This window comes from Chiloscyllium plagiosum, unplaced genomic scaffold, assembly GCF_037043375.1.
Source record: "Chiloscyllium plagiosum isolate Xiang-an unplaced genomic scaffold, Cpla_swu_hap1 HiC_scaffold_18, whole genome shotgun sequence".
NCBI classification, from domain to species: domain Eukaryota; kingdom Metazoa; phylum Chordata; class Chondrichthyes; order Orectolobiformes; family Hemiscylliidae; genus Chiloscyllium; species Chiloscyllium plagiosum.
Genome location: NW_028270156.1, coordinates 41367031 through 41381793, shown reverse-complemented (window position 1 = coordinate 41381793; position 14763 = coordinate 41367031). Strand labels below are relative to the sequence as shown.

The following is a 14763-nucleotide window of genomic DNA, read 5'->3' as shown; positions in this document are numbered from 1 at the left end:
CTGTGCAGTTAATAGCATTTCGCACCAATGTGGGACACTGTGAATAAAGGATACAGGGGTCCAAGCAATTCAAAAAGAAAATACAAAGAAAAAAATGATATTTTTTTCAGTGAAAAGAAACTCATAGACACAGCATTCAAAAAGAACGAGTTGAATACCAGCACATTAATATGATGGACAATTCAGATTTTTCAAAACCAATTATTAAGAAATTTAGTTCTAAATGCGTTCCATCCAAATCCTTATTTTCATAGAGTTTGTATTGCAGGAAATGTGTGGAAATATTACAACAGTGAAGTGGTACAAATACATCAAAATAAATTAAAGGTATTTTTAGCACAATAACAAGGGCCATTCAGCCCCTGAAGCTGATGCATATTAGATTAGATTCCCCACAGCATGGAAACAGGCCCTTCAGCCCAACAAGTCCACACCGACCCTCCGAAGAGTAACCCACCCAGACCCATTTCCGTCTGACTAATGCACCTAATACTACGGGCAATTTAACATGGCCAATCCACCTATCCTGCACATCTTTGGATTGTGGGAGGAAACCGGAGCACCCGGAGGAAACCCACGCAGACACAGGGAGAATGTGCAAACTCCACACAGTCGCCCAAGGCTGGAATCGAACTTGGGTCCCATATGCTTCACATAAACTTATTATTCATTCACAGGATGTGGGCTTCACTTCATATGTTACTGTATAGAAGTGAACTGCTTCAGTGACTATGTGTATATATAAAGATATTTTATGAATAAAATCTATTTTTGAAATAAAAAAATGGGCCTCACTAGCTAGGCCAGCATTTATTGCCCATCCCTAATTGCCCCGAGAACAGTTAAGGGTCATCCACATCCACTGTGGGTCTGGAGTCACATGTAGGCCAGACCAGATAAGGATAGCAGTTTCCTTCCCTAAAGAACATCAGTGAACCAAATGTTTTTTTTTCAACAATCTGCAATAGTTTCATGGTCATTGTTAGAGTCTTAATTCCTTTTTAAAATTAACTTTTATTGAATCCTCCCATTTTCCTCCTCCTAAGCTCATGAACATACATGGACGTACATGGAAAAGTGTAGGTGGGATGGGCTTCAGATTAGTATGACAGGGTGGGCAACATCGAGGGCCGAAGGGCCTACACTGCGCTGTAATGTTCTATGTTCTTTAACATATTCCTATGTTCTTGTCTCCCTTGTGTGCTAATCTAGCTTGCCCTACAATGCATTGCACACAAATTTGAACTTCTACCCTTCATTGGTAACATCATTCCCAGAACCTTTACCCGGGAGTAAGGTACACAAAAAAGGTTTGGGAATTAAATTTGCTATCCACTTCAGCTCTTGTAATTGTAATTCTCACTGCAAATTAAAATCATTCCTTAGATGTAGCAATGAAATCTCTCAATCAGAAGTAAATTTCCATATTGTCCAATTGTTGGCTGTTTGATAACAGTGCTGTAACTTCAGATTTAGCATTGTTTCACTAGTTCACATTAAATTAATAATGAATTGGCCTCCACCTTAGCTAGTTATTAGATTTATCACAAGGTGTAGCTAGGTGCCAATTCCATTTCTAGTATAAAGTAACAATTCTGCACTCAAATAGGTAAGCCTTAAGTGCTCAGGATATTGGGCAACAGCTTGAGGTACACCTAGGTAGCTTGCCAGTGATTCAGCATTGAATTTTAGACCTCAATGAAAGCAATAATAAGGAGAATTTGGCACTGCAGTCTAGCTGGAAGGATCCCTCCTGATCATCCTGGTTCTTCAAGCCGAGAGCTGTATATGAATAAACCCACCTTTTTTTGGATGGTGGCCCTTTGACAACCACTGGATAAGCCAAAAACTGACAACATTTTCCTAACGACAACTGATCCAGCATCAATTGTGTTCAGGGAAGAGCAATTTTGTAAAGCCTCCCTCAGAAAAAAACATCAAGCTCAATACTGGCAAATATAAAGGTCCTAACATCTTTTACAGGCTTAGTCCCTGATCCCCTCTTTTTCTCAGTTTATCAATTATTGTAAGTGTTACAGACTGTGCACATTCTTACCTCCCTCATTGTGGGATGTTTTAAAACCCATTTTTCATCTACAAAGCAGGTACATCATTTTAAGCAGTTTCAAGCAAATCTGTTTAATGCCACTATTATTTTAGTTTCCTGGAGACAGTTACAAACTCATAAACTGAGCTAGTTTCAGAGTGCACAATACATACTTCATAAAGCACTCAGTCTGAATGAACAAACATTTTACATTCAATCTCAGGTTGTATACTATGGGTTCTCAAATGTTTTGCTAATGCACATCCTGGGAATAGACATTTTTCAATGACATTTAAAATCCATTATGTTTTTTGCTCTTTTTTAAACACAGTTGATTTCTTTGAATTGAGTAACCAGGTTGCTGCAAAATTGTATCCGAACTTGACAGGAGTTCTCATGAGATGAGAAGACCAGAGTTTCTGCAGCAAGCAGACTGATGCTGTTCACGAAGGGTGTTCATAACGTACATAGAACTGCTCTTAAGGCATACTGTTAATTGCATTGTGACTATCTACATGTCTCCTTCTATCCAAAGCGTCATTGTAGCTTGCACTGGGATGAGGTAAACCTCTTCACAGTTGAGGCCAGTTTCACACCACCTGACGAATGAAGGTGGTCACCATGTAGCTAGTCATAGCATGTTTTACTCACAACACTTCTGAGTTTCAACACAAAAAAAGGAAACAGTGATTTTATTAAAACAGCACAGTCTTTATTAACAAAAACAAAATATCTAACAAGTCTTGACAACTTTATAAATGTGCAATGCAACATCAATGGAGTCAAAATCTATGATTGCGTTCATATTATGAGCAGGTGAGGAGGGATGGAATTAGTCACTCCCATCTCTCACTCTTTTAATTGTAATAGATTTTAGTTTTAGAATTTAGTTTTGGTCATTCTGTGATTTCTCACTATTTATGTTTCATAGCTATGAAGAATTTGCTTAGGCATGTTTCCCAAAGTTATGCAATGAATGAGATAAATTTATCAAAACAATATTCCCAAGCTTAAAAAAAGCTAGGTGACACACACACACACACACACACACAAACGAGTTTGGTCTTGTTTTGCTGAGCTCTATGTTGAACTGTTTAGTCTAGCTACTCTCCTGGACACAGTTATTATCAGATTTCCATGTTTTAAAAGATCTTGGAGAGGCCATTTCAGACCATACTCCTATGACAAAAGTTCATATGTGTTCAAAATAGCATTTTTTGCCACTTCGATAACTAGATGAACTCTTTTTAGGCAACGGGCAGCCTACTCTGCAACAGCAGAGTCCAGATGTCCTCTCGTCATCGTAACTGCTGTGCCAACATTTTCAGAGGAACTGAAGAATGCCTTTCCTTCTTCCTCATCAAATTTTGCAATAAAAGGGCCAACTTGAATTAACTGAAAATAAGTATGTACTCTAATCCATTAATGTCCCAGTATTTATGATTCTAAGGTTGAATGAATTTATTCAGGCATGTTTCCTTAGGTTAAGAAAATGTTTTAGTTGCAACTAATAGTGGTACTGCTCAAGTCAGACCCCAGAGTGAGACCTGGCTTGATAGATTATAACATTGTTTTCATGTCTGTTTTTAACATGGAAGTTAGTCACTGGCATATTCACAACAGGCTATCCAGACAGCATTCTTTTAATAAAAGCACATTAAAACATATACACAAAACAAAGCTGAAACTCTGTTATACTATAAAAGAATGATTTGAAATGGTCTAATAGAGATATCAAAAAGATTCAGCGCTTTCAATAACCGTACAGAGACGAAACCTTAAGTGTCACCCTGTCTTCACACTAAAGCCCTTTATTAGTTGTCACAGTAATAATCTGTAAATTTTAACAGATTTCTGCATTTACCTACTTTTTTTTTAGTTGATGTCTTTTCCTGAGACCTTTAAACAAGCTGCTAATTCAGTTCACTTACTATTTATGTATTCCTTTAACTCACATCTTCTATAGCTTTGTCGAATGTCACCCTTTCTGATACCCTCACTGCCTTCTGTCCATTACTTCTTTCCAGGCAACTAAAAACTTTTTCCCTTTGCCACGACTTCCTGGACTGCTAATAACAGAGGTCTGCTATTAAGGTCTTCTTTTCTCTGAATGAATAATCTTGCTTCTGGGCCCATCTCTCTCTCTCTCGGGGTTATGAACCTTAAATCAGAAAAGCCCTTAGCAATTATTGCCCTGGCGGCTTGCGAGTCATTTAGCTAACCCCACATGATTTCTTGGTAGTGCTGTCTCCAGCTTTCTGACCACAAAAATGAAGCCTGGTCTTCAGAAATCTGAAAACTGAAATCTACTTTTTCCACTTTTGAACCTCACTTTCCATGGAGTATTATATTATAAGACCTCAGTAAACCTCCCCAAAGACAGAAAAAATAAAAGTTATTTTAAGAAGCATTTTCATTTTCTATTATTTCCTACACATTTTCTATATATACAGATTTTACTTTGTCAGTAACAATATATTTACCTTAAATGCACAAGGTCTTTTCATAACAAGCATATTTTACGGTCTGTTTTGATCATGATATTTGTTGTCCTTCATATTTACTCTTGATAGAACATGCTTTACAAAGTTGTCTTTTATTATATGAGAAACTTTCAAACTGTATTGTTGTACACCTTAAACTCCAATGGAACAGTTTCAAATTTTTGTTGTGAAAAGGGAAGGTAAGGACTATGATCCATACAAATAAAAGTCTCTGCAGCGTTTTTTGATATGTTGAATTCAAAATATTGTAGATCCAATACCAAAAGCAAAATCTCTTTTCCAAAGTTAAATACTTCTGTTGGCATTCATTCAAATGCACTATATAATTCACATCATTGAGTTTCTTTTTGATTTGATAAGGTCCAATGAACCGAGCTTTTAATTCTTCCCCAGAGACAGATATCAGGACTAACACAGTGTCTCTAGCAACAACATTCCAAGCCTACGCCTCTTTATCTGCCCTAGCCTCACTGTTTGTTGAACACTCTTCAAATGCTTTTGGCCAACTTATACACTTTGATTATTTTCTTTCCAAAACGTGACACATCAGTCGGAAGTGTCATCTCTGAGCTTTGACTTATAACATTTTCTTTAATTTATTTCAGTTTTCCTCTAACTTCACACCATTACAATAGTTCAAAAGGACTGATTATGTGGATTCATTAGGAGCAGCCCTCATAGCAAATAGTAACAAGGGATTCTTTTATCACAATCATTAGGACAATCCCAAGAATAAGCTCTAATCATGGTCATCAAAGTTTAATGCCATCTTTACAATGATCCTTGAGATTGTAGATAATAAGCTGAAGAGCTAAATTGTTTTATTCCCAAATATTTAATTTTTCTTTGAATACTTGTGACATAAATGTTGAACTTTGATCTTATTGTACTTCTTTGGGTAATCCTTAACTTTTAAAAAAAAAATTGAATTAACTTCCCCACTATGATTTTTGCCTTAATTTTCTCAAAACCATAGTAGGAATTCTCATTGAAATATGTGTAATTTTTAAAAGATACTAATTCCTCCTTCTAGTTTTATATAAGGGTCCTACATAACATCTTGCAAAACAATTCTGAAAAAGTTGGTGTTGGAAATAAGAGCAAAATTTCAATGGCTGGTTATAGTTTTCCCATTACTTGACATGCATGGTACATCTTGCGAAATGTAATGCATTGGCAGATATTTATCCGTCTTCCATATGCATATGCAAGCTTGATCAATAAGAATGTTTTGGTATTTTAGCCAATGTTTTCCGAATACCAAAATTACTTGCCATTCAAATATTGGTGAGCCATACAAAAAAAGATGTCATTATGTTACTCAGATGGAACTATCACCTGATGGGCTATGGTCTCTTTTCATCAAGTGACATTTGAGGATTTCTTAAGCATTTTTGCTTTTGCAATTAGTGTCCCAATTATTTTCAGCAATTGAATATAACATAGCATACTACAATGGAAGCTTATTATTTTCTTTATAATTTACTTATTTCATTATGGAAGAACAAAAAGTGTGTAACGACAGAAGTAGTAGGAGATTAAATAGTGAGGGGCTAGTAAGCAGCTACTTTTGCAGCCAAAGATGTGACTCTAGGGTGGTATGTTGCCTTCAGAGCTCCAGGTTAATGAATGTCATAGAATGGCTGAAGGACATTCTGAAAGGGGAGGGCGAGCAACCAAGGGTTGCGGTAGAAATTGGGACCAATGACATAGGAAGAAATAGACATGAGGTTCTGCAATCAGACTTTAGGGTATTAGGTAGGAAACTGCAAAGCAGGACTTCAAAGGTAGTACTCTCCAAATTACTTTGAGACACACAATAGCGAATATGGGAATAGACTGACAGAGCAGATGAATGCACAGCCAGAGACATGGCACAGGATGAGGCTTTAGATTTCTGAGGCATTGCGACCATTTCTGGAGAGGGGAGTTCTAAGTGTACAAGTTGGATGGATTGTATCAGATCAGGAATGGGAATAACTTCCTTAGGGCGAGGTTTACTAGTCTTGTTGGAGTGAATTCAAATTAGATTGGCAGGTGGGTGGGAGACTGACAAGGAGTTCAGAGAGAGGCGAAGCTGAATTAGAAGTTAATGTGTGAGCTACCTGGTGTGGAAGGGAGAGGAAACATAAGCTGGGTAAGAAAGAAACAAGTTTGGGATTCAACTTGGCAGCAGTCTGAGAAGTCTGCTGTTTTGGGCTCTGTGCCATACTTCGGGCAAGGTGGACACCTACTTTCCCCACCCCCACCCCCAACATTAGTCACCCCTGAGGAAAATCTTTAATATAAAGCAGGTAGAGCACCTAGAACCCCTTTAAATTAGGATTTGGAGGCTCTGGAGTTGAAATGAAGACATCTTAAAGGAAAGGGAGCTGGGGGAGTGCAGCAGGCAGGACACTCCCCTACAATGTCAAGCACACCCGCAGCCGCTGCCTCAAATCTAAAGATGTGTAGGTCAGGTGAATTGGCCGTGCTAAATTGCCCATAGTGTTAGGTGCATAAGTTAGGAATAAATATAGGGAAGAGAAATGGGTGTGTGTGGGTTACTGTTCGGAGGGTCGGTGTGGACTTGTTGGGCCGAAGGGCCTGTTTCCATACTGTAGGGAATCTAATCTAATATCTAATCAAATCTAACTCCCATGGCAGCACCTTTAATTTCTGTGGAGGAGTAGCATCTACTCACAGAGTTTGCAAAACTCTGTGAAAAAATCGAAACAACTCTGGAACCGATCCGGGCTCTGGATTGCCACGTGGAAGTGGTGGAACAAAGAACCATGGCCTCGGAGACCACGATGGAGACCTCCGAGGGGTGGGTCCGAACCTTGGCAGGCAAGGTTCGGGCCTTACTGGAACAAGTAGAGACCTCAAACAGAGTTCGGAGAACACACTTAGTGTCATGGGTCTTCCAGAGCGTGAGGAGGGCAAAAACCTAATTAAATTTCTTGAGAGGTGGCTCCCGGAGTTCCTGGGGCTGGAGATCAAGTCAGGTTGGGTGAATGTGGAGCGGGCCCACTTGATCGCACTGTACAGGTCTGGGCTGGATCAGTGCCCCGCCCAATCCTAGTGCACCTCCAGCACTATATAGAAAAGCAGTCAATAGAGAAACAGCCAGAAGACTGGGAGGAGATCCGCAGGCTCTGGTTTATAAAGGTTCAAGGACAATGTATTTTCAAGACTTTTCTGAGGCCTTAATTAAAAAAAAAGACTTTTGATGATGTAAAGAAAAAATTAAGAGACTTAAATATTAAATATTCTCTGAGGCACCCAGCAGAGCTACATTTTAATTATGGGGGAACTGTCTATAACTTCGACTCAGCGGAAAAAGCAAAATAATTTTTGAACTCACTGAAATAAAAGACGTGGATCGAGGGGGAAAGAGGGAAAGATGTGTACGGACAATGGCATAATATTTTTTGTTATCTTCTCTTTATTTGCTCTTTTCCCTTTTGTTTTCTCCGGTCTTATAGGCTTGGTATTGCTTTGGTGTAAAATCTGGTTTGTTTTATATTGTATCCATTTGGTAGTTATCTGTTCTACTGCTCTGTTTTTCTGGGTGAGGGGTGGTTACTTCTTTGGTGTAAAGATGTATGGGGTTGAGATGTGGAGGGGGAGGCGTGGGCGTACACTGTTAACTTACAGGAATATAAACAACATGTTTTGTTCCCATAGCCGCGGCCTTAACTGGAAGGAGCCAGGATGGCTTTAAGGTTGGGAGTGAATTTCCCCCTGTGGGTGAGGGGGGAGATCTCTGGAGATTTGTGGTTTGTATTTATTTGCTTAAGTTAGGAGCAGTGGTTAGTTTTTTAGTTTTAGTAGTTTTAGTTGTGTTTGTAGGAATAGTCTTTAATTTTGATAAAGTCTATGTTTTTTTCCACTCATCACCCATTGAATGGGCTTCTTTCTCTCAGGGGACTGCAGGCTGCAGTCATGGCTAGCGATCTGTTCAGGTGGCGCACCTGGAATATAAAGGGGAGTCATTCCCCCATTAAAAGGAAAAAGGTGCTCTCAAATCTTAAGAAGGAAAGGGTTGACATCGCTCTGTTGCAAGAGGCACATTTATCTGATAGGGAACATTTGAGGTTACAGATAGGGTATTCTTTTCCTCCTTTAACTCCAAAAGCAGAGGAGTGACCGTACTGGTACGACGAACCTCCTATTTCAGGTGATAGACCAAATCAAGGATGAATATGGATGGTTCATCATTCTTAAGGCTCTGGTACACTGAGAAGAATATGGCATCCTGAACTCTTACTGTCCCCTGGCCCATCCTCTTAAATTTCTAGTTGACACAGTCTCTAAATTAATTGCTCTTGGGGTGCACCATACAATTATAGGAGGAGACTTTAATTGTCTCATGGACCCTCGGGTAGACAGGATGCTAAGGGGTCTGTCAGGTACACCCCTGCAATCTAGACAGTTAGTGGACTTGTGTGAGGAGTTGGGGCTAGTGGATGTGTGGAGGTGTCTCCACCTGAATGGGAGGGATTTTACCTTTTACTCTAAACCACACAAGAATTGATATGTTCTTTGTTCTGTCGGTTTGTTTGGATTTGGTGTTGGCCTGCAAGATTGGGAACATAACTATTTTGGACCATGCGGCAGGGTATTTGGATGTTAAGATCAAGGGTAGTGGAATAGACACATGGCACTGGCGCATGGATTTGTTTCTGTTGAAGGATGGCAACTTGTTCAGTACATTACAAGGGAGTTCAGGGCTTTTTGGGACATCAATCGGGGTATGGCTAGTAATCCAACGGTGCTTTGGGAGACCACCAAAGCATTCTTAACGGGTCTGATTATTTCATACTCAACAATGAGAAGGAGCCAGAGAGGAGAGCAGCAGTGGATGCCTGAGGCCCAGCTGAAGGCAGCCGAATTGGCATATTATACCAGAGCATCCGCGGTCAAATTACAATGGGTCACGGCTCTCCAGGCAGCTCTGGACTCAGTGCTCACACAAGTGGCAAAGAGAGGGGTCTCCTTTGCAAAGCAAGGCTGTTTGAATATGGGGATATGCCAGGTAGATACCTGCTTATCTGGCTAGGTAGAAAAGTGCTCCACAATCCATTGTGTCTATTAGGTATAGAACTGGCAACATCACTCGCGAGCTGAAAAAGATGAATGCCAGATTTCATTAAATCTATGCAGAGTTATACTGGTTGGATGGCTGTGGGGATGGAGTAGCGAGAATGGAATCCTTTTTTGAAAACTTGGACCTCCCTGATATAAACATAGATCAGGCCTCCTTTTTAAATGCACCTCTGATAATACAAGAGGTGCAAGAGGCAGTAAGTCAGCTCCAAGGTGGTCCAGATGGATTCCCAAGTGAATTTTACAAGGGGTTTATACATGTGTTAGCTGAACCACTTCTGGAGATGTATAGTCATTCGAATAGTCAGCACTGCCTTCCACCATCTCTTAGGGAGGCCAATATCTCCCTTATTTTAAAGAAAAGGAAAGACCCCGAGGACTGTGCATCACACAGACCTATCACATTGTTGAATGTAGACTTCAAAATTTTATCAAAGGTATTGGCTCTGAGGTTGGAGAAGGTGCTGCCCATTATTATAAAAGAGGACCAGATGGGTTTTATCAAGGGCCGCAGCTCCTCCAACCATATCAGGCAGGTACTGAACACAGTGCAAATATGTCAGCAGAGACTGATTCTGGGCTTGGTGGTCTCCTTGGATGCAGAAAAAGGCTTTGGATCGGGTGGAATGGTCATATCTCTTTGCTGTTCTAGATCGCTATGGTCTGGGAGGGGCCTTCGCCAAGTGGGTGGCAGTGTTGTACTGAGACCCCACGGTGGCGGTTTTCACGAATGGGGTTAAATTGAGCAATTGGTGTGGGGAGAGGCAGCCGTCAGGGAGACAGGATAAATTTTGCAAAGTTGTAAGTCATGCCTGTGGGGGGATTGGTGAAAATACCGAAGCTGGTGGATGGAATGGAGTTTCCTTTTAGATGGTCACAGAAAGGTTTTGTCTATCTGGAATGTTTATTTCCCAACCCCTTCCGTCAACTGTACAGAACTTTGTACAGATGTTTGAGAGACTAAATCAGGACTTGCAGTGCTGAGAGGGATACTCATATCATGGTTAGGCCATATAGCCTCAATTAAAATGAATGTCCTTCCTCGGTTATTATATCCCATGAGGATGCTGCCATTGTTATGTTCCAATGAGGTGCTACCGAGGTTTGCCGGTTGGCTTGGATCATTTATCTGGTGCTGTAGGCGCCCCCTAATTAAACTTACCAAGTTACAACTACTGCAGGATATGGGGCAGTGGACCTCCAAGATCTGAAGAGATACCAAATAGGCGCCGTGCTGTCATATGTGGGTGAATGGGTGTGTAAGGACTTGAGGTTGATATGGCTTGATGTTGAGGCCTTCCAGGCGAGATGTCCCCTCATCAACTTACTGTTTATAGATAAGATGAGATCTGTGGTTGAGCACCCAAGTACGGTAAAAGCTTGGAGGATAATGCAGCAGGGTAAGGGCCAATTTGCTTCAGACTTTGCCCTTCACCCCATTGATTTAGACCGGGTCACTGGACTCTGGCTTTAGAGCATGAGAGAATAAGGGAATCTCCTGTTTGGGAGATTTATTCGAGGGAGCGGTCTCGATTTCTTTCAACCAATTAAGTCAGAAATGTGGGATTCCAAGTAGGGATCTTTCCAATACTTCCAGGTTAGGAATTATACACAGAAGATGACCACTCTCTTGGCCCAGCCCTACAAGTTGGATATAGAGAGAAGAGTGCTCCGGTGCAGGGGTGCTCTCTTGGTTAGTACCATATATCATCTGCAGAGAGGGAACGCCTTGGGGGATATGGAGAGACTCCATGAGATCTGGAATCAGGGGTTAGGAGAAGAAATCTCATCGGAAACATGGGAGGATATATGAGCGAATGTAAAGAAAATTTCAATATGCAAAAAAGCACAAGCGACACAATTGAAAATCCTTCACAGGGCCCATATGGCACCAGAGAGGTTAGCAAAGTTTAAGAAAGGATCTTCTCTGAAATGCCCCAAATATAAAATTAGCATAGGCACCCTCACACATTACTTTTGGTCCTGCTATAAGATTCACAGATACTGGGGTGCCATAGTGAATGAGCTGGAGATTATCCTAGGAATGGAAGTTAAGGAAGATCTGGTATCTCTCCTTTTTGGGACGACTGAATCTGCTCTCTCTGGATGAGCATGGGAAGAGGTTATTTAACATTCTTAGACACTGTGCGAGAAAGAACATCGTAATGAATTGGATATCAGAAAAATCTCCAGGTCTTGTGGGGAAGTGCGGACTTGTGATGGAGCATGTCCGTCAAAATTATCTGACAAGTATGGTATGCCATGGAACAGAGCAATTTTGGAAGACGTAGTGGCCTTTTCTAAATTAGCTAAACCTGGACCTATCGGTGATACTGATTAAGGCCTTTATGTAGACGCAACGGCCATATATGGTGGTCTGGAACCCGAGGGTGGGGGGCAAGAGGCCTAGTAACTGTTGTTCCCATGCATGGGAGCTTCAGTGGAGGTGTGGCGAGTGGAGTAATGTAGTGTAGTGTAATGTAATTTAATTTTTAGTGAATTGCAACTTCATTTAATACTATTTTATTTAATTTGAGTTTATTCTAGTTCGGGTTAAGTAAAGTAAATATGAGATGACTGTATCTTGAACAATAATGGGTGGTTTATTGTAATATTACTGTAATATAACAATGCAATATTCTTTCTATTTGTACTTTTTAACTTTTCGGGTTTTTTAGTAAAAAGTAAAAATTTTTCAATAAATATATATAAAAATAAGAAACAAGTTTAAGAAGGTGGAATATATTTTAATGCAAAGGGCTTGAGGAATAAACTAAATGAGCTGAGGGCACAGAACATAGGAATAGGAATCGGCCATTCAGTCCCTTGACCTGTTCTGCCATTCAATGGGATCACACCTGATCTGCAGCATAACTCCATATACCTATTTCTGGCCAACACCCCTTAATACCTTAATTTAACAAAAAAAAAATCTGTCTCAGATTTAAAATTAACAAGATAGACGTGTGGGGATTTGATATCCTTGCTATGACCAATACCTGTCTGAAAGATTGGTAGCTTTGACAGCTAGACACTTCTGGTTATAGGGTATTCAGACAAGACAGAAAGTGAGACAGGGCTGATCACAATATTGATCAAATCAAGGAATCAATGATAGCAGTGAGGATGGATGATATTTGGAAGGATCATCTGACAAACCGAGAAAACAGACCGGGGCCTTTAGTTTGGATTTGACTTCAGTTCGGAAGAATCAGGACTTCGGTTCACAATGACAGCTTTCTGTGAGCAAAAGAATCATGTTTCCAGTTCAAGAGAACAGTTTTCATCCGAACTAGTTTGTCAAACCTCCAAGTTCAGAAGTTTTCAAATTGTCAGAACAGAAAAGAGGTTTTGGACAACAGAACTGAAAGGAGGTTCAAGCCGGCATACATCATAAAACTGCCTCAGTAGTCCAAAAGGGAAAACTGGAAAGAGCCAGTGAAGTAGGAACCTAAAGATTTGAAAGAAGAATGATACTTCTGTGGATTGAGTAGCTGCATAGCGTGTAGCTAGGAAACAGGTTGAAATTTTGTTTTAATGTTTATGTGAAGCTCTCTCTAAGCTACCAAATGTATAAATTGCTTTTCTTTTTCCTTTTGTATTGAAGAGCATTGATAGCCTTATGTGAATGTGTTTTAGTGACTAACCACCACAGCAACAAACTGCAAAAATAAAGTTGTGATCGCTCAAGCCAGGTTTCACTCTCGGGTCTGAATTATCCAGTATTTCCATCAGCTGGGATCATAACACATGCTCAGATACTTGACACATTCTGCTCATTTGTACATTTCAGAGAGATTCTATTAGCTCATGTTAGTAGTGGTTATTGTTCAAAACAGGTAATTATTTTGATCTTTCATCTCTGAACCATCTGACTAGTTTGTGAATCGGGGGAGTTGGTAACATAGTGGTGATGTCACTGTAATCCAAAACCTGAGGCTAACATTTTGTCAAGTGGTGAAATTTGAATTCAATAAAAAATCTTGGAATAAAATATCACTTCATGGTAACCATTATCAATTGTCATAAAAGCCCAGCTGGTTTATTAATCATCTTTACAAAATAAAATCTACCATTATACTTGGGCTGGCCTGCAAGGGACTCCAGACCTACAGCAATGTGAATAGCTCTTAAGTGCATGTTGGACAATTAGGGATAGGAAAGAAATGCTGACATTGTTAGTGACATCCACATCATAAGAAATAATTTTTATTTTAAATTGATCAGAGAAGGAGTTCTTTATGTTCCCCAGAGATTCAATAATCTCTTTTCATCCCAGTTGGTGAAATTATGGAATTTGTGTGGCTAGTCTGTCTAACAGACTTTGTTTTTTCAACAAAGAAACAGACAGTATTCTGTATCTTACAAGAAAAAGTGTACGTTCTTGCATCAATAATGAGAAAGATGATTTTAAAACAAAAATCTGTTTTTATGAAGAAGAACACACAACAATAATATATTAATAGTTTTGAATCTCAACTAAAGTTGTCTGAAACACACTTCAGTGTTACTGCTGCTGTGAGGGTGGACCCGGGAGTTTCATTTGTTTCTGTTCGTATTTATAACACAATAGGAAGCTTGATTATTGTAAAGAGAGGAATGTAACTGTAAAGGAAGCTCATTAAAGCAATTATGTAAACTCAACTCATTGAAGGGATAGTGACATTCTCTTTTTCATAAACAAAAATAAGTGAATGTTTATATTAATTTGTCAGACAATAAGTGGCTCTCAGAAAATACTCTGCAGTGTTTGGTAGTGCAGCATTTTAATGAGATTAAAAATTGTAACCCCTGTACGAGGGTATAAATAATAGAGCTTTTGGGGTGAATGCATATGAATGGATAGAGAATCTCCTGGATGCCTGCACTTTGCTTGTTAGCATGTTTCATCTGTTTGGCTTCAGCGTGTAGATGGAAACCCAAAGTTCCAGTTCACAGTGGAAGGGAATCAAGGAGCTGCAAATTTGGATTCAGTACCTGGCACAAAGAATACAGTCAGAAATTAACAATCTCAGCCCCAGAACAATGTTGCATGACCACCTGAAAGCTGCATCCTAGGCCCAATTATCTCCAACTGTTTCATCTATCACTTTTCCTAAACGTAAATTCAGAAATGATGAC

At 39.8% G+C, this 14763-nt stretch overlaps 1 long non-coding RNA gene across 2 annotated transcripts in view; it reads right to left on the bottom strand.

The window, feature by feature from the left end:
* LOC148146965 (uncharacterized) overlaps window positions 1-14763 on the bottom strand; it is a 372591-nt gene that overhangs the window by 169497 nt on the left and 188331 nt on the right. The window lies entirely within an intron of this gene.